The sequence below is a fragment of the Carassius auratus genome, unplaced genomic scaffold (genome assembly GCF_003368295.1).
Source record: "Carassius auratus strain Wakin unplaced genomic scaffold, ASM336829v1 scaf_tig00214186, whole genome shotgun sequence".
In the NCBI taxonomy this organism is placed as follows: domain Eukaryota; kingdom Metazoa; phylum Chordata; class Actinopteri; order Cypriniformes; family Cyprinidae; genus Carassius; species Carassius auratus.
Window position 1 is genome coordinate 346340 of NW_020527548.1, and position 19997 is coordinate 366336.

Here is a 19997-nt window from a genome sequence, read left to right on the forward strand (position 1 = left end):
CCGGTACGCTCATTTGGACATCTGTTTTAATAGAGGTTTTAATCTTTTACCTGCACTGCCGATTTTCAGAGCGCTCTTCACAATGCAAGCTTCCTAATTCATCCCACCCAGAGCAGAAACTACATTACCCATTCACCCTTAAGTTATACAAGTGAATAGCGCATGTGTCGCTTTTCCCACTGTTAAGTGTCAACAACTCAACGTGGCCGGAGAAGGTGTGTGAAACTCGTTGTGAGTTATACTAAAGCAAAATCTTGAGTATTTATTGTCTGATAAACATTAAAAACTGTCTGCGGAGGTTGAGTCGTCCTGCAGCCCCCGCCGGCTGCTCATTGGCTGCAGCATCTTTTTTCTAAGTTCTAAAAAAATACCGTAGACAGCAAGGCACAAATTTAGATATTCATTTATCTAATTCATCTATAGCCTATGCACAAAGACAATATGATCTTTTTGTCCCCTTTTTGTTTTAAAGCTTGATGAAGAGAGAGAGCGCAAGTTGCTGCAGCCGAGGAGGACAGTGATGCACGCGCACAGGAGTGATTGACAGTTCGCAGCCCTGTGTACAAAAAATACTCTGCTACACAATTATAACGTTAGCGTTACAGAAAGGTCTGATTTACGCACTGTTACAGTCATTGTTTTTTTTTTTTTTTTTTTTTTTTTTAAACAATGACATTTGAGTTCATGATTTTAATGTTGCTGTTTCTTGTGGCAGACTAAATGAAGAGTAATGTTTCTTGTGGCAGACTGAAGAGTAATCCAGCTTTATCCGAGTTTTATACTGAAACTTTCCGTCTAAAAGTCCTTCCTTGGTCTTATCCATATTTCTTTGCACGTTGAACACACATAGGCCACAACTGGAAATAAAAAAAAAACTGCAACCGCGTTAATTGCGTTATTTTTTTTTAACGCGTTAAATATTTCAAATTAATCGAATGCGTTAACGCACTAATTTTGACAGCACTAATATATATATATATATATATATATATATATATATATATATATACTATCCACTATCTTTTTGAGTTGTCAAAATATTAGTTTCATCTGTAAAATGTTCGCCAATATGTTACACACCAGCATGACACATTGAACAAGTTGTAGTTCCGTTTTTTACAGGCACATTTGTATTTATGCCAGATTAAATATGCCTTCTATTAAACGACTAGTGTAAATAAAAATAAAATAACCACTGGGGAATGGATGCGCTGGTCATTTGAAGCTTGGAGCGCCGGGTGGGCTCCGTATCAGTGAGAGGCTGGTATGGATTCTCATGAAAGGGTGTAACAAACGGGTGTAGGTAACAAAACCCGTTAATGCCTGCAGCACTTAAGAAACGTGGCCCCTAATGAGAGCCACATGACCAGGCTCTGCATTCACAGGGCCCACACACATACACCCCTGCCCCACCCCCTTTTTCTTGTTCTCTCTTTTGTGTCATTTTAGTCTTATCCTGGAGGTTAGCTCATACATGCTAGGGCCCCTCTGAAGAACACAACATGCAGATTTTTTTCTATGGTGGTTGCAAGGTTTCTTTTTTATGGTTTTTAGTTTAGTGGTCAAACTAGAGGTCTTCTCGGGTCCTATAATGTTTACTGTACCTAATTCACTTCTTACCAGAAGCTGACGTGCATTTATTAAGTTTATAAAAAACCCGACCCGAGACGGAATTGGGGACCTGATCTAATTTGATTTAATTTCTAACCTGACTGGACCTAAATGTAGAGGGCATTGACATGTCCTGACAGATTTTTGCCACTTCTCCATTACTTTGATTTATTTACAATTTATTCAGTTTATTTATTAACTTATTCATTTTATAACTCAGCCTAGTTACTGTTACAATTTGAACACCTCTTTGGGGTGGAGTTTAATCTACATCTAATCTCAATATTGATGATTTAAATTAAAATCTTTCCACATTTTCAGTGAACAAAAATCTAAATCTTCACTCCGTTCAAACACTGTTTATTCGTGAGAAACTTTCCACCAGTTGCACAAAAAGTTGCCACTAGCAAGGCTGTGCAAAGTTTTATAAGTTGCTCATATAAAAATCTTCAGCATCTTCAATGTGTATATGACAGAACATTTGAAATATTAGTCTGCAGATTTTCAGCGGAAAAAATAACCGTAACGTGATTTGATGAATTTTTTGGGAAAGGAAAAATTATTAAGAAATTATTGGCACTGGCTTTCATTTGTGCAATTTATTAATAGTAAATCATAGTTCATTTCTGTCCTTTTTTTTATTATTAATTTAAAAGCACATTGACCATAACAAGGGATACTATATCAGGTGCTGCTTCCAGTATCTGCAGAACTTGTCACCGCCCTCATTTGTTTATCTGTCATCTGACCTGAAATGCCCTCACCACAGCGCTGTAATGCTCCCAGCATGCTGGTCTCTCAGGCCATGTGCTTTGCTGTATTGATCCTTCATAATGTAACCATATTAGCTGGATATCTAATGTCAATGTTCTGTGTCAGAGCTGTATTGTTCCTAGTGGTCTTAAAATGCTGCTTCCATAGATAGCTCACAAAATTCTGGAACTTTGTCCATCCAGGCGGTTTATGGAAATTAACAAGGCACATTAACATATGAACATCCACTTTACATATAAACGTACTCAGCAATTTGATCTGACCTGATAAACTTCAGTTTCAGCACATTGTTTTTGCCAACAGTTGTCCAAAAGTGTTGTGCTCTGTACTAAAGCTGCACTTTTATGGATGTTTTGTTTGTCTGTCTCAAGCTTAGTGAACCAACTCTTGTGTTTTGGTTTTATTTCAAGATTCCAAGTTTTCCAGCCTGTAAAGTCGAAGTATTGTGTTCAAGAGGGGCTGGCTCTAAAAAGTAGGCATTTACTTAGGCAGTAAAAACAGAACAGCAGTACCATGACAATTTCGATTGTTTAGAACTTCTGCATGTTTTAATCACACCCCTTTATTAGTGTTTACCATTCTATTCTGGAGATAATTGGCTGAATTCCTGTCTCTCCTAAAATGCTGTTCTCCCCATTCACCCTTACCAAGATTTTGCTGGCAGGGATGTCCTGTGGAGAGCACAGGGGGAAAGATCTTAATAATTCAGTAGCATTTCTTCCTAACTTGCCGAAATCAATACGCAAGGGCAGAGGAGTTACGGTAAGCTGGTCGGTAAGCCATGACTGCTCACACAAGTGGTCGACCGATATTGTTTTTTGTTTCTTTTGACAGCCAATGCCGATATCTTGGAAAGCAGGGGTGGGGGGTGCAGCAATAACTGATATAATTTTTGCAAAATTAATGAATATTTAAGAAATTCTTTATAATTTGACTTGATTTAAAAATAAATGTGTAAAAAAAATTTTATGACAAAGTATTTTTTAAATATATATATATTTAATAACAACATAATTAAAAAGGAAGTAAACACTAACCAGCAGGGCACTCAGTATTCTGGGAAGTTTGTGTGCATTGGGAATCATATTTTTCATATAAAGCCAAGGTAACCCTCATTTTACATACAGCACAAAGAGAAAATGACAGTGGGCTAATTCATAAAGCACAGCATAATTTAAAACCACTATTAAAAGTTTAAAGCATTCAATTAACATGGGCCGACCTTCACACAGAGAACATGCAGTTATGCTGGATACACATGTACACTTCACAAGATCTCACAGCTGGATTCGACTAAGTTTGTATGTTCATTATTTAGTCAAAGATTTGTTTAATTTATATAAATGCGTATTTGCTTAATGCTGACGGCAAACAAGAAAGTATTATTGTTTGCCTATTACTAATAATATAAAAGCAATCTGAGGCGAGTGGGGTGGGGCCGCGAGGCGTGGGAACGAGGAGTGAGCCCAGGTGTAGTGATTGGAGATGAGCTACACCTGCGCCCCACCGCCGGTATCGAGTCCCACGGTAAGAGATGGAAGGATACAAAACTGGAGCGACTATAGTGAAGGACGAGAGAGGACCAGGCCTGGGCCATTATTTTATGTTTGCTTTTTATTTATGCGCACCAGTCGTCCGTGAGGGGCTGGTGCGCTGTTTTGTGTTTATTTTGAGATTATTAAAGTTTCATTTGATTGTGTGCCGGTTCCCGCCTCCTTCTTCCCGATGAGTATGGAGTTTTTATCATTACACAATCATTATAATACTTTTTGTATACATTAATTCCTTTGTTTATCTGATTGCTAGACAAACTTCTATCTGTATTAGACAAAACTGTTGACGCTAAAGGTGAACAAGATGGAGAATGTGAGCACTGTGTGCTCAGGCGCTGCCTTTCTCAGCGTCGTCAAAATAAAAGTTCTGCTTCAAACACATCGGCAAAACAGAAAAACCTATGGACCTAACCTATTTGAAAAATGCCAAATATTCACCGATATATTAGCCTGCAAAATAGCCAACTTGCAGTACAAAAGATTCCTTGTTTAAAAAAATAATGATGACAATAGTTATGTAGGAAATGAGTGAGGACATGCCTGTGACCTGTTCTACCTCTGTCTCACTGCAGGTTTACAAAGGGCTGGAAATCATCACCAATAAGGTTACAGAGGAGGAGCAAGCCCAGTGTCGTCATCATATGATCAGCTTTGTGGATCCATTGGTTAGTGGATATACAGTGGTGGACTTCAGGAACAAGGCTCTGTCTCTCATATCCTTCATGATATGTCCGACCCTTCGTAGTGAAATTTCAGAATCTTCCAGATTGAATTAACTTATTTAAGACCTTTTTCCATGTATGTGATTGATTCATGAACGAGTGACTCTTTAATAATTCCAAGGATAATAATTATAACTGTAAAATGAAAAAAAGTATTCTACGTGAAACTAAGTCAACATCACAGATGCAACAGGAAGTAGTTATTTTTATAGATATTTTTCTCTGTGTGAATCGATCTGAATCATAGCCAGGGAAGCATTCAGAGCTGTTCCTGAGTTTTCAGTCGACTCCTTTACTGAACAGTGAGTAATTTTTATGATTGTCCTGTAATTTGATGAGCCAATTTCTCCTCCATAGTGTGCAACCCTTTGACTTGTTAACTGGGTGACTAGTAGTGATGCGCGAGTCGATCCAAGATGAGCAGGTGCCTGTGGTCACCCGCGGTTACGAGTCATCCAAAAATATTTTTCATGATATTTGGGTCACGGTCGGTCAGGTCATTTAAAATAAAGATGCCAATTAAACCTTTGTAATTTATATAGTACTAGACACAATTTTGAAATGCATAGGCCTACACTTTATTGGCTGAATAACTGGCGCTATTATAGAGTGACCAACTGTCCCGCTTTACGTTGTACTGTACACCAATTTTACCCTTTGTCCTGCCTCACGCAAACTGAGCATCTGTCCAGCTTTTTCATTTGACCTTGCCTAATTAATACAAGGATACATCCATAGGCGTACTGTTAACTTATGTCCAATAGTTCAGAAAACTATAGACCGCAATAAAAGCGTTAGTCGATAGGCTGATTCGTACGTCAATCAAGCTGTTGACTGGTGCACGAACGCCTCCTCAAACATTGTAAACAATCTAAAATTGGAGTATGCGTGCTGTTCGGTCAGGTTAAGCAGTCATGGCCAGTATGGTCACGAAAACGAGAAGATGCACTTTTAATAGCGAATGGACCACAACATACTCTTGGTTAAGACCTGTAGATGGCGAAGCAGAGAGAGCTTTTTGCATTTTATGCAAAAGCAGTTTTTCTGTGGGACATGGTGGAGAATATGACGTGAGCGACATGGGGCATGTGAGTACTGCAGAAAAAAAGCACTTCATCAAGAAACATGCAAATCAGTGCAATCGTTTTTCAATAATCCAAATGACCCACAGGCTGACAAAGTTTGAGCAGCAGAAGTGATGAGCATTTATCATGCCGTACATCACTCACAGTCATATCGCTCTAACGACTGCACAACAACAAGTTAGCCCCAGTCATTTTTTTGGGACTGGTAGTGTCTTAACCTTTTAGTCGGTGGGTTTAAAAATAAATATAGGCGATATATTACAGAAAGCTTGAAATGTTTACTTTTTCAATGAAAATATTCAAGCCAAAATAAATAGGCTACTCTCTGATTATGTAATCCATATGAAATATACATTTCTCTCGTGCGTTCATGGCGAGTCCGCATCATCAACTTCATCTTAGCAGCGACAGAGAAAACACCAGATTATTACTAAATTAAAAGTCTCCTTGTAATTTAGACACATTCATAATCATTACTTTAACTATTTCTTTGTGGCAAGCCTTATGTGTGCAGTCATAACGCTTATTATCCTGTAGGCTATAGCCTATTTAAGTAATTAAATTAAAATAAAGGGGCGACGCATTTACTACTTTTATAAAATGCGGGTCAGGAAGCGGGTCAGTTACAATATTTTCTTTTTTAGCAGTCCGAGTAGTGGGCGGGTTTGTTGAAAACATCGGTCGGGTGAGGGTTGTTTATACATTGACCCGCGCATCACTGGTGACTAGTCGGCCATTTTGCACATTACATACTCCCCGTAATTAATGGTTGCAGAGATTCATTTATTTGACACGTTTAGTTGACAGCCCCTTCTAAATATAAATGCTTTTTATTTTGCCTCTGCAGATGAAATTAATGGGCCATTACTCAGCCATTTAAGATATGATCTGCAAACATCTTAATGATCATTCTGAGTAATTGTCCTTTTAAAATGTCATCGCCTGCCTCACATCAGTGACACTGCTTTTGTGAGACTTGAGTCTTGTTTGAATGCGAATCCCAATTTTTTAATTTCTCATCTTTTGTGGAATGTGGCATTTCCCAGTGAGCCATATGAATGGCTGTGGCATTTTATGACTAGGCACTGGGCTGGTCTCCTTTGGCATGCTCTTTCAGAACATGCAAGGCCATAACTGGAAATGCGTGTACCGGAGACGGAGAGCGAGGTGTGTCGTTGTCCTCGTTTTCCCCGCCCGCCTGCTGCAGATGTTTGCTGAGAGATGAGGAGGATATTAATAGCTGAAGGAGATGCTGTGAGGAGGTGCGTCGGCTCTCACAGTGTCTGGAAGAGCACTTCCGCAGACACCTTAGACGCTTGCACGCAAGAAATAAGGAGTGGCGGGTGATGAGCACCCCAGGCTTGCACACACACTAAAAAGCAGTGATAACCACTATAAAGCATGCAGAAATAGGGCTGCATTTAAAATTTATAATCACAATTAAGATATCAAGAGAAATTAGATTTGTCAATCTTCTGTCGTAGCCATTCAGAAATGCTAAACCACTCTTTATCGATTTCTCGCAATCTCGTCCCCACCCCTTTCCTCATGGCTGCCTCTCACTCCCTGCTCTTCTCTCCTCCTCTCTTTTGTTTTCTCCACCTCCCTCCACAGGGATCACAGAGTGATGCGGGCTGGTTGGACAGTGTGCATCCAGTCTGCTTTCATTTTGATGAATGTGATCTGGGAGTGTGTGTTTGTCCGTCTCGACTTAGGAGGAGTGCTGATGCATCTATTCATATTGAAGCAGTTATCGAATTGCTCCACGGAGGCAGCCTTTGATGCCGTTTATCTTAAGCAGAATCCCAGCAGTCATGTTGAACCACCTGCCCTCTCACGGCACCGGGCCTGGACATTACATGCATTATTGCTAGAGCAGCTATAGATCTAGGAATGATATTACATTTTTACCGAACACTGTAGCACTGGTGTGTTCTGCAGTCTTACCCAATGTGGTTGCACATGTATGGTAATTGTGCATAATTTATGTATTGCTTGTACTGTAACTATGCCGTCATTGTCTGGGAGTTTGACTTAATTTCATACATAGAGGACATGCATCATCGGAAAAAGCTGCTCATCATAGTTTTCATTTTGGGGTGGAGTATCCCTTTCAGATACCCCTAGAAAGCAGACCACCACAGAATGCAGTTTTATTAATTGAAGTTTTGTGAGTACTCTTTATTAAAATAACATGCTGTTAGCTTACCAACATGTTAATGGAAAACTGTTGAAACAAATTGCAAGTCCCGCTAATTGTGTGTCACAGAGTTGCTGCCTAATTCGAGGCTTCTTAATAAGTCTCATGACGTTTTGTGATGTTTAGTATGCTGCTTTAAAAGGCAGTATGCAACGTGGCAGCTCTTTACATTTTGAAACTGAGCTAGTAAGCCTGAGTAATATTAAAAGGCTTTCTGTGCATCTGTTGGCAGATGTGTTCTAATCGAGACCTTCTCTGTCTGACCTACAGCAGGGGAGTGACACAGTGCCAGAAAAGGGTGAGTCAAGGGTGAAGCTTGAGAAACTGGGAGGTCCCCATGGCAGCCATATTGCACCCTCATGATGCACGAAAGATCGCAAGGTAATTACTTCAGTGATGGCATAAAGCATTGCGACAAATCTTAATTACAAGTCACAGAAAAGACAACTGTTTATTTCCACCGAGTGACTATTTCTAACACTGCCACAGATCAGCATGGTATAATTTAAAAGTATTTGTAAGAATTCTATGGCTCTGAATGGGTACTTACACACTATACAAAATAGTCCAGTGTTTGAAAGAAATGCTGCAATCAATTCAGGGGTGAAAAGTTTTGACCCAGCAGATTAAGTACTCTTGGGATTAAGTATGCATTTTGGAAATTGTTCTTAGTGAGCCTGGGAATGGTCTTGGTCATGGAACATCTAGTTTTAACTCCAGCTCTGTGTATGCAAATGTAACCATTTTCTTAATTTGTACCTATCCTGAGGTGTTAAAATTGAAGCTATCGAGTAAAGTTCCTCAAGTGCACAATAGTTATAGTTCATGGGGCTTGAACCTCCAACCTTTTTAGATACCAGTTACCCTATATACTGCATCTTTTACCCTTTGTTCCTCTTTCAGTGAATCCGGTTTTCTCTTTTACTTTTTGTGTTGAGTTGTTTTTTCCTCCCTCATATAGTAACGAAAAGAGCGGAACTTGACATGAACTTGGGTAGAAACCTTTTCATTCTGTCTTGCCATGGTAAATTTGGGCATTTGTTGTGCATCTGTTTTTTCTAACTGTGTGGGAGAAGTGCTGTTGTGCTGTGGCCTCCATGCGTGTTATACACATATGATTTCACATGCCTCAATTGGTGTTTGATTGGTATCAAGGGGCTGGTCGGCACCTCTACTGAGCCCTGTGTGCTTGCTTAATTGATGTCAGCCTGTGTACCACTGCATGTGCAGTATTGCTGCCGAGGATGAGCTCCTCTCCCACTGTTCACAGTGCTGATGTCTCCTTCTGATATCAGCTCCTTTTGAGAAACTGACAAGCAGTGTGACAAAACTCAACCTTCATTGTACATCTTTTGTTGTCTGTTATTAGTTCTTCATGTTCCTGTTTGGTACGTGGTGTGTTCTTTTCAAATAATATGTTCAGCTAAGAGAATATTTGGCATGTGTAAATCTTTCAAATGCATTTGAGAAATTCATTGCTAATTTAACTGAAGTCATATATGGTATTTTTAGATGGTCAGTTGATGGGTTAATTGATGAACAGGAGTCTTCAGGTTTATATGGACACTGGAGTTCCACACAGTCGGCTTTTGGAGGATCAGCAAGGACAGATCAAAGAGAACAGGTAGCTTCTCACTCTTGTGAAACAGAACTTTTTAGATTTACGATAAACAGTTTATGAAACTAAACACTTCTAATGTTATAGCAACGCATAACCTAATATGCTAACTTGAATATTACATTGTCTTACATCCATTTCAGAGGATAAAAAAATAGCAGCTTAAATATAGGCTGTCATAATTTGTTGTTGGCTTGATAGATTCATCAGTATCTATAATTACTTCATTTTACTAGTAATTTGTAAATAATACACCTCTAGTTTTGGAGCTTTTTTATGTATAATCCTTGTATTACCTCTGAATGAACCATGTGAAACTTATCTCACACAAGCTGCCTGACACAAAAGCAGCACAGCTGTCTTTTCCTTTCTTAATCTGTCAGAGAAATACAAGAAAGCGATGTTTTTACAGGCTGAACCTGTTATGCACATCAGACCTTTTAAGTTAAACCTCTGGAATCGATTAAAGGTGCTGTAGGGAACTTTTGTAAAAAAATATTTTTTACATATTTATTAAACCTGTCATTATGTCCTGACAGTAGAATATGAGACAGATAATCTGTGAAAAAAATCAAGCTCCTCTGGCTCCTCCCAGTGGTCCTATTGCCATTTGCAGAAAGTCATGCGCTCCCGGTAAAAAATAACCAATCAGAGCTGCGGTCCCTAACTTTGTGTTCAAAATGTAGAAAAATGAACATAATAAGCGAGTACACCATGAATCCATTTTCCAAACCGTGTTTTTAGCTTGTCCTGAATCACTAGGGTACATCTATAATAAGTTTTTATATTCGGACTATTTTAGATTGCTTCGGGGGTACCGCGGCGGAGTAACCCCAGTACCTTTGTGATTCTTCATAGACATAAACAGAGAGAAGTAGCTCCGGCTACAATGTTCTTCCGCAAGACGCAAGCAGTTCTGTTTATTAACCGCTAGAGCGTCAAAAGTTCCCTACTGCAGCTTTAACATGTATACGCATTATGAGGCATTTTCTCCTGATAACCCCGAAAAGAACTTCAATTACACTTTCAGTTTTGATCGTACAGATAAGAGCAAAACATCAATCGAATCTGTAAAGGATTTACTTTTTTTTTGTATTCAAACATAATAACAACAGAACTTTTTATGCATTTATAAAATAAAGATAAACAAGGTGTGCTGTCTGCAGCCTTTGTTTGCGCTGATCTTCATTTACAAACACGTCATTAAAATGAACTGTAACTCAGTGAATACTCAACAAAGAGACATGAGAGAAATATCTATAAAATCTTAACATGTGTACTTTTAAACTAAACAAGTGCTGCCCGAAAACAAATATTCTGTGATAAAGTAATCCATATGAGAACAACACGATGTCCATTTTTCACATCTCCCTTCATTATCTTCTAAAGTGACCACGTCCCTGCGCTGAACGCGCTATTCAGATTCTAATGTTTCACTGAAGCTCGCGGCTTGAATATGGCACATAACAGAAAACAACGCAGCCAGACTGTTCTTCAATGTTTTTATTTTACTGTTTGCTTCGCGATAAGAGGAATAAGACATAATTCACCCCAAAAAGATGTGATGTGGTTGAGGATTTGAGATTTGGATTTCCTCAGAAAAAAAGAATGAAGCACTTTATTCAGCAGAGATCATAAACATGAGTAAGTCTGTTTTTATTTATTTATATACTTGTACTATAGTTTTCACATAACTTGTAAACTTTTCACTAGTTAGACTTTTTCCAAAGACTTTTTCCAAACTATAATTCCTGACTAAATGTATAATCAAGTGAAATATTAAGTTTCAATAACAATATACAATAATATGCAATTCAAAAGCTTGATGTAAATAATATAAATGTAACAAATAAATGTAACCGTAACAAAGTAACAAACAATGCTGTTCTTTCGATTTACTCCCCCTAAAAAACCTGAAAAAAATATTATCAGCTCTTTTCAATAATATTTAAGAATAATAATGATGATAATAATAATAACAATTAATGCATGTTTTTGTTGTTGTTGTTGTTTTTGTTTAGTTAAAAGTTTATAAGAAACATCTAAAAGCACAAATGTCAGGGCATGACAAAACTTCTCCAGGCCCCAAAAATACCCTTAGACTCCAGAGTGTTAAAGCATTCATTTCACACTAACTGACCATCACGCAGAGAACCCACAGCTGGATTCGACTAATTTGGCAAGGTTTGTGAAATTAAATAGTAATTAGTCATTCAAAGATTTGTTTAAATTATATATATGTATATTTTCTTAATGCTGACGGCAAACGAGAAAGTATTATAATGTTTGCCTTTCTATTACTAACAGGCCTAATACAAAAGCAATCGTTATAATACTTTCTTTATACATTAATTCCTTTGTTTAACCGTTTTATCTGATTATTAAACAGACTTTTATCCATATTAGACACAACTGTTAATGATGAAGACGAACAAGAGAAAGAGTGTGAGCACTGTGCACTCTCAGCGCCATCATAATAAAAATCCCGCCTCAAACACATCGGCCAAGCAGAAAGATTTATCAGCCGATGCCGATATTTGAAAAATGGCAAATATCGTCCGATATATCGGCCTTGGTGATATATATCGGTCGACCACTAGCGTTTATCCCTTGTTTATATTACAGTTGTTTTTGTAGGTGTTATTTTAGCACAATTCCTAACCCCATCCCTGACCTCACTAATCTTCAAACCCTTTTTAAGGCCAGGATGTCCGAGTACATGGAGTAACGAGTGGTTGCACTTACACGTGTATGCTTTTTGAATATACAAGTAATGAATTCGTCCAAACTGCTGACTAACATTTGATGTGGCCGTGACATTAGCATTAGACTGTGATTCAGGGCCTGTTATCTAATAGACTGATATTTACATTTCATTAGACTATAAGACTATAACTATCATCATGCATATATGTATATGTAAATATAAGATTAAAATGAACTGTAATGTAATGTTCTCAAGGACAGTCAATGCCATGACAGCATATCTTTGTAGTATGCTCCTCAAAGGCATAACTCAGTGTTAAACTTTGAGACATAACTTATCCCACATCTTTTGAGGTTCAGACATCAGTGGAATTGTTGACGATAAATGCATGACACCCTGGACTCCATGGCATCTGCTCAGACACCCAAACAATTTTTAGAAACACCTTGGAAACCACTCATAATGGCCCAATAGGAACCACTCACAGCATCCTCACATAGATATGCCCATGCAACCACTTATAACAGCCTAACAGTTATATGGAAATGCCCTGGCAACATCTTATAACAGCCTAGCAATTATATAAAAATGCCCTGGCAACCACTTATAACAGCCTAACAGTTATATGGAAATGCCCAAGCAACCACTCATAACACCCTCACATAGATATGACCATGCAACCGCTCATAACAGGATAGGAATCAGATGGAAATGGCCTGGTAGCCACCCAACCAAAACACCCTAGCAACCACATAGAATTGCCCCACCATCCACCAATGACACTGTAGTCGGGCTATAGATATATGACACAGCAGATTCAGCTGTAATGTTCAGATCTTTTAGCAATCAGAACATCAGCGAAGCCCATGATGCTGTATCCCATGGTTTAGACCGTATTTACTGAAGCACTAGCAATATTTGTTAGAAAAGGTGATTAATTATTGATAGTTAGTGCTGTCGCATGCTCTGTTGTGCGGGGATGTTAGTGAATGGACTGCACTGCAGTGTTGTCTGTGTCTGTGTGAATGTTGATGACACAGCAGTGTCTGGGGTTGGGCCGCTGTGGGTGTGGCTTCTGCTGATTGATGGCCGAATGCCAGGCGCACCGTCCAGCCAAACGCACACAACCCTTCCCTCTGAGACGTCTTCATTGGCAGATTTGCCAGCCAAGCTCTTTTCTCCTCTTTCCTCACGTCATCCCACTCTCTTCCTCCCCTTTTTCTCTTATTTTTTCTGCATCTACCGTCCTTCCGCCAGCGCTCTTACCTCACACTGGGAGCAGTCACAAAGCAGCAAGGTCAGCCTCTGTCTGTCTTTCCTTTCCATTCCCTCTTGGTCTATCTCACTCTGTACTGTCAATAGACCCCCTTCCCCCGCTGCACAGTCTGTGTCCCTATGAGGGACAAATCTGTTTTCTGAGCTGTATGACGACTCATTTTTACCCCAGGGGCTGGTGTTCTCATGCACCCAGCGACTACGTTATCATGTAAAATTGAGACCCATTAAACATTAAATTTGATTTCACCCTTGAGTTGGCCTATAGGGTCTAATACTTATGATATTGTTCTTTTCAATTCTGTTATAGCTATGAAGTAACATTGATAATGAAACGTTTAAAAGGAAAAACTTTGTTGTTTAGTCTCGGTTTAATTACTGTAGCTTTAGGTGTGTTTGTATAATGAAGTGCATTTTAAAAATGTGAGCTGTGGATGGTTCTGAAAAAAACATGGGTGCACTTTAAACTATTTTTAAACTTTTTAAAAGTATGTAGTTTTGTATGAGACTGTTGATATTTTGACAGGTTGCTTATGGGTTCAAAATACTTTTACCAGTGTATATCTTCAATTGAAATTAATAGCTTAAAGAATCATAGCTGTAATAGCATTATAAACATTATATTACCTATCCTTTACATTTTATAGGAGAAAATACAGTTATGGTTTGCTGTTTATGCAGAAAATGTTTCTTCCTCAATTTTATTTTTATTTTCATTAAATTATTGCTGCTTTAAAACCGTGTACAGAAATGTTTCTGTTATTGTTATATTGGTATTTATTTATTTATTCACACATTGTATAGCATGCATTTACACTACTGTTTAAAAGTTTGGGACCAGTTTTCCTATCTTTTTTATTTATTTATTTATTACTAAACACCCTGAGAAAAACCCAGAGCATTCTAGCGTTGTGGTCAAAAATCACTTACATTTACTTTAGTACAAATGTACTGTAGTCCTTCAGTTTTTGTGCATGAATAATGGTAATTCAGTGTAGGTAAGGAATTTAGTTTTCTCCTGTATGTTTGCAGTCAGGACTATCAGCATGGCATATTCCAGTCTATTGGCTTTAAAGAGTTTCATGAGTAACTGACAGCAAGTGAGAACATCAGTCAGGAAGAACGTGACAAACTGATGATTAAAGGTAAGGATTCATTCTCCTTTTCATTTTGCTTGAACTTGAATGTCTTCAGTCTTTTGTTGTTCAACTATAAACAGCTGTCAGTTCAGGCCTTGAGAACATAGTGAGAATGTTGATGTTCTTGAAATTTCTCTGCATGAGACCAGTTATGAAACCTTTTCTGACTTCGCACAAAACAGAGCAAACCCAATCTCAGACACTCATCCTGAAAATATTCTCATGCTCTTCCAAGCAGGTTTTTTTTGTAACCGTCAAACAAAGCAGCTTTTAAACAAAACACAAAGCAAAAACACTAGGTCCAACAGTGACTCAAATTATCATTACATCATCATTGTAATACAAAATATGACTTCCACCATCAGACAAGTTCATTGCTCTCAGTCTCCGTTAACAGCTGCTGAGGGGCTGTAGAGAGGGAGACGTCGCTCTCTCTTTCTCTCTTGCTTTTCCTGTCAGTCAGTCAGTTGGATCGGTGTCAAGATCAATTACCGGCGTGCTAAGCATGAAAGTTGCAGAACTCATAACGGCACTTATGTCTGTTGAAAGCTCATAAGTGCGGATTGCTAGTGTTGAGTGCTGAGCATTACTGACTTTATCAATAGGCCATGATGTCAACAGTACTGCTCTTGGATTCGTTAGTGTTGCACTGCTGTTTATATGATGGATTGTGAATTGCATTTATGTTTTGTGGGGATTCTGCTTCCTGTGAGCCCAGATAGGAAGCAGTTTAACATATTCATGTAAATCCCTGTCTAGCCAAATGAGACTTCAATATGGAGATAAAGGTTAGAATCGTGTATATTAGCACCATTTGTGGTTTGCTTTGGGATCTGATGGAACATTTGTACCTGCATTTGGATTCTGGTTAGAAATGTGTCATGGTTTCCACAAAAATATGAAGCAGCAACTGTTTTCAACATTGATAATGAGAAGAAATGTTTCTTGAGCAACAAATCAGCATATTAGAATGATTTCTGAAGGGTCACGTTATACTTGAGACAGGAGCAATGGCTTCTGAGAATTCAGATTTGCCATCACAGGAAATCATTTTTTTAAAAGTGTTTAAAAAAGAAAATGGTTAATTTAGTCTGCATTTTCAAATTGAATGGGCTGCACTCTGTTCTGTTGACTACTGTAGTGTTGCATGATATATCTGCACTTAAAAGGTATTGCAATATCCTACTTTTAAAAGTGTTACTTTCAATTATTGATGACATCATACAGCCAGCAGCCGTAGCAGATTCTGCCATCGTCGATGCCAGGGTTGTGTACATTCGTGTGGGGCAGAGTTATTAAAATAGGGGTGAGGTCCTGTTGGGGTATGGGCGCGTTTGTTTCGATGTTTTCAGATATCAACATCGTTTGGCAAAATTTGCTGAGTGCACCTTTAAAGGACTTGAATAAATTGTTGGCTGTAAATTTTCTGCACCTAAATGATTGTAAAACTGAGACTATTGTTTTTGCACACTCCAATGCATCTGGGTCCACTAATATTGATTTAGGCCCTCTATCTATTTATTAAAAAAATGTAGGTGTAATTTTTGCTTTTGTGTCTTCTCGGCTGGACTACTCTAATTCCCTGTATATAGGGATTAGTCAGTCCATGCTGTCACGATTACAGATTGTCCAGAATGAAGCTGCTTGATTGTTGACAGGTACCCCAAAAAAAGGACCATATTAATATATTTTGTTGTCTTTACACTGGTGACCGGTCCATTATGGGATTGATTTTAACATTTAGCTGTCAGTCTTTAAATCTTTAAACGGGCTTGCACCATCTTATCTCTCTGATTTTTTTTTTACAACCTTACCATCAAGACCACTTACTGTAGGTCCTCTAACCATAAACTAGTTTTGAGATCCAGACATAAACTGTGGGGGATCGTGCTTTTGCAGTGTCAGATCCGAAGCTTTGGAACATTTGCCTTTGCACATAGAACTGCCTCAACATTGGTGTAATATATATATATATATATATATATATATATATATATATATATATATATATATATATATATATATATATATATATATATATATATATACATATATATATATATATATATATATACATATATAATTTATTTATTTATATATTTTCTCTTAGAAATGCATAGATGAAGTTAGGATGCAGGTGTTTATCCTTATAGCTGACTTACCAGTGTTACAAAATCTATTTATACCTATAGGCTCGGTAGTTGCTCACCATAGTCCTGTGTAGTGGCACTGGCAATTTATTTATTTTTTTAAAGGGGGATGAAATGCTCTAAAAGCAGGTTACGCACACACAGGTCAAGTGAAAGGTTTCATATATATAAAATAAAAATAAAAAATTCAAATCCCAATATTTGTCAAAAATCTTACATTTGACTTAATTTTGCTGTTGTAGAACCCAGACACAGTCCGGTGTGCTCTGAAACCATGACTATTTCTTACTTTTCTTCTCCCACAAACATCTCACATAGTACTTGGTGTGACATTCATGTATCGATCTTGTTATATCCTCCCCCTCTCACAGGGATCGAGTCGCTCAAGCAGGCGACCCGCTGCTACGCCCGAAAACAGAACAAATGGGTCCGCAAACGATTCCTCAAGAGTAAGTCTCACTCAACATACACTCTTTTCTAAGTTTGGGTGCTGCAGGTACCATACTGCAGGTCATTCTAGCCATAATATTCCTGGAATAAATTCATGGAATTGCACTGCATGAAACCTTTAGTGTGACTTCTTTTCCCCTTTCCATCCTGTTGCTTGCGTTTGAGAGTTTAATGATGTGTGAGGTACGGTCTCTGCTGCTGGATGCTCTGTAACAACACAGCTGTGCTAGTGCATCGTAGCCACTGGCTTTAATTTGGATCACAGGTATTGCAGCCACAGGTCCCTCATCTGAGTTCTTAGTTCATTGATGCACATTACATGTTGGCTTCACTCTTGGCTTGTCTGTTGTATATTGGCTTAAGTCACACTCAGAGGTTACTTGAGCTGTGTATGTGTGCCTTTTTTAGTTTTCTTTCATAATGGTCCAATAGTCTGTTAATCACAGCCGTTTTAAGGAGATGGACTTCACACAGACCATTAAACACACAAACGGCTGTGTAGAAATACAGTGTGTGTGTTTGAAGGCTACCCCTCTCTTACAGACAGTCTCCAAATTCCAAGGCTCAGGGTTCGGTATTTACTGGCCTTGGGTTGATAAAAGATCAAATACTTGTAAAGCTTGGGTGTTTCAAGACACGGTCAGTCAGAACAGTTTGTACTTTTACTTCCTAACAGACAACAGCCGCATCAGCGAACCCTTCAATGGATGAACAGCTGTGTGTGTATGTGTGTGCTGGTGACATCAGGGTGTGAAGTTTATCTAGAGAAAGGAAGTGAAGGGCACTTCATAAGAATAGAGTATGTACTGATAGTTGTTCACATAATAAAAGCTGTAAATTTAAAAGGATGGTGTTTATGTGTGTGGCACATGGGACGTTTACACAGGTTGAGTTGTGTTTTGGTTTATCTTGTATACAGAAACAACTAGAAAGATTGGGACAAATGCAGGCAGGAGTCCCAAGGGTGGGGTTGTTAAAAGTTAAACTATTTTTAACTTGTTGGTTGTAGAGTGAGATGCTGAAAAAACATTGAGGTGTGGCATAGTGGACTGCTTGATGCATATGAACGTAAACCAAAAAAATAAAACAATAGTACAGACAGAATGCTACAACTCATCCTGTTAATAAAAGCTATGCAGGAATAATTCATCCAAAAATAATAATCGTATTGTCAGACAGCATGTTGTTCCAAACCTTCCTGACTTAAACTCAAGAACTTGTACATTTCTGGTCATGACATGGCAGTTTCCATTTAAATATTAATTTCTTCCACTTGTTCTCTTTCTGGTTCTTAACGTATCTTACTCTACTTTCTGTACACATTTCAGCATTGACCTAACCAATGTCTTCGGTATACCTTAGATTTCCGCTAAACTAGTACATAGCCTCCATTAACTGGACTGTTCCTCCCAACATTATCCGGGCATTCACTTTGGGCTCTGACCCCTGTTTCTGAGGATCGTGGACTGGATTACCCCTTGCTCCTCATCCCTACAGAGACTACCAGCAATCCTGTTAGCCCTAATGAGATTAGGCAGAGACAGTGGCTAGCCCTCATTAAGAGTAGTTTTGTGTCTCGCCATATGTGGCCGGACCCTACACACAAAGGCAGCATTAGGTGAGATGTCTTTGAACGTGGCCTTCCTCCATAGCCTCTCCTCACCTCTTGAGTTATATGAGGAGGAGCCTTTTAGTCATCATCTTCAACAGATCATCTCTGGCACTTTAATCAGTGTTCAGTTCTGTAGCACAGTAAATTCCTACTCCATTTATACAGTATACCTTACACAATTTCTTTCTAAATTTCCTCTTTAGCCAGTCCGTCTCAAGGCAGAGTTCCAGACAATATCTTCTATGACTATTCGAGACCAGCTCCAAATCCAATGCCGAGTTCACATGCTTCTGAAAATATGGTCTCAAACTTGAGACAGATTTGAGACAGAGTCTGATCTTACCTGGAGTGAGAGTGCTACAACACTACTATTAGGTTTCTAAGAACCAGCTGAACTCGGGTCACCTATTTGTTGCCTTACTTAACACAGTTCAGCAGGCCAGTCTGTCTCAAGTCACAACTCTTGGTTGTTTCGTCCTCATTGAGCCCCTTGTATCCATCACCACCAGGGCAGGACTTAAATGGCTGGGGGTCCCTGGACTTGCGGTTATGTTTGGGCCCTAGACATATACACTACATATGTACAAAGATTCACACATGCTTTGAGGTTTATATCTAGTACAAATTATATGCAACTTGTCTCATCAAAATTGAGATGTATTATTAAATCAGTTGAGAAACCAAAACCCTGGGTGTATTAGTATTAGTATTATAAAAATGTATTGTCCTTTTATGTCAGATTCTTAAATTTAATCAGTAATTTCAATCAAAATAATAAGACATGTTGGCTATTAACAATTAAATGAAATCACTATCAACAAAATCCATAGATGAATTCTGCATAAATTAAGTTTAAATATAACATTTAATTGTAGAAAAAATGTAATATGTCAAAAATGAAATAAAAAGCTACTATTTTAATATGAATATTTGTCCTGTATCATTATTTCAGGAACTCCTAAATGGCCATTTTTATTTATTTTTAATAATTTTGAAGACATTTCTGCCCAATATGCGTGATGAGAGCGAGCACCCAAAACTCTTCAGATCACATAATTTAGTGGAGCATTAATATAATATACTGTACAATCATCCTCTAAA

The 19997-nt window shown here is 38.3% G+C and overlaps 1 pseudogene; it reads left to right on the plus strand.

Moving 5' to 3' along the window:
- LOC113091465 (tRNA dimethylallyltransferase-like) overlaps positions 1-19997 on the plus strand; it is a 41248-nt pseudogene that overhangs the window by 14182 nt on the left and 7069 nt on the right.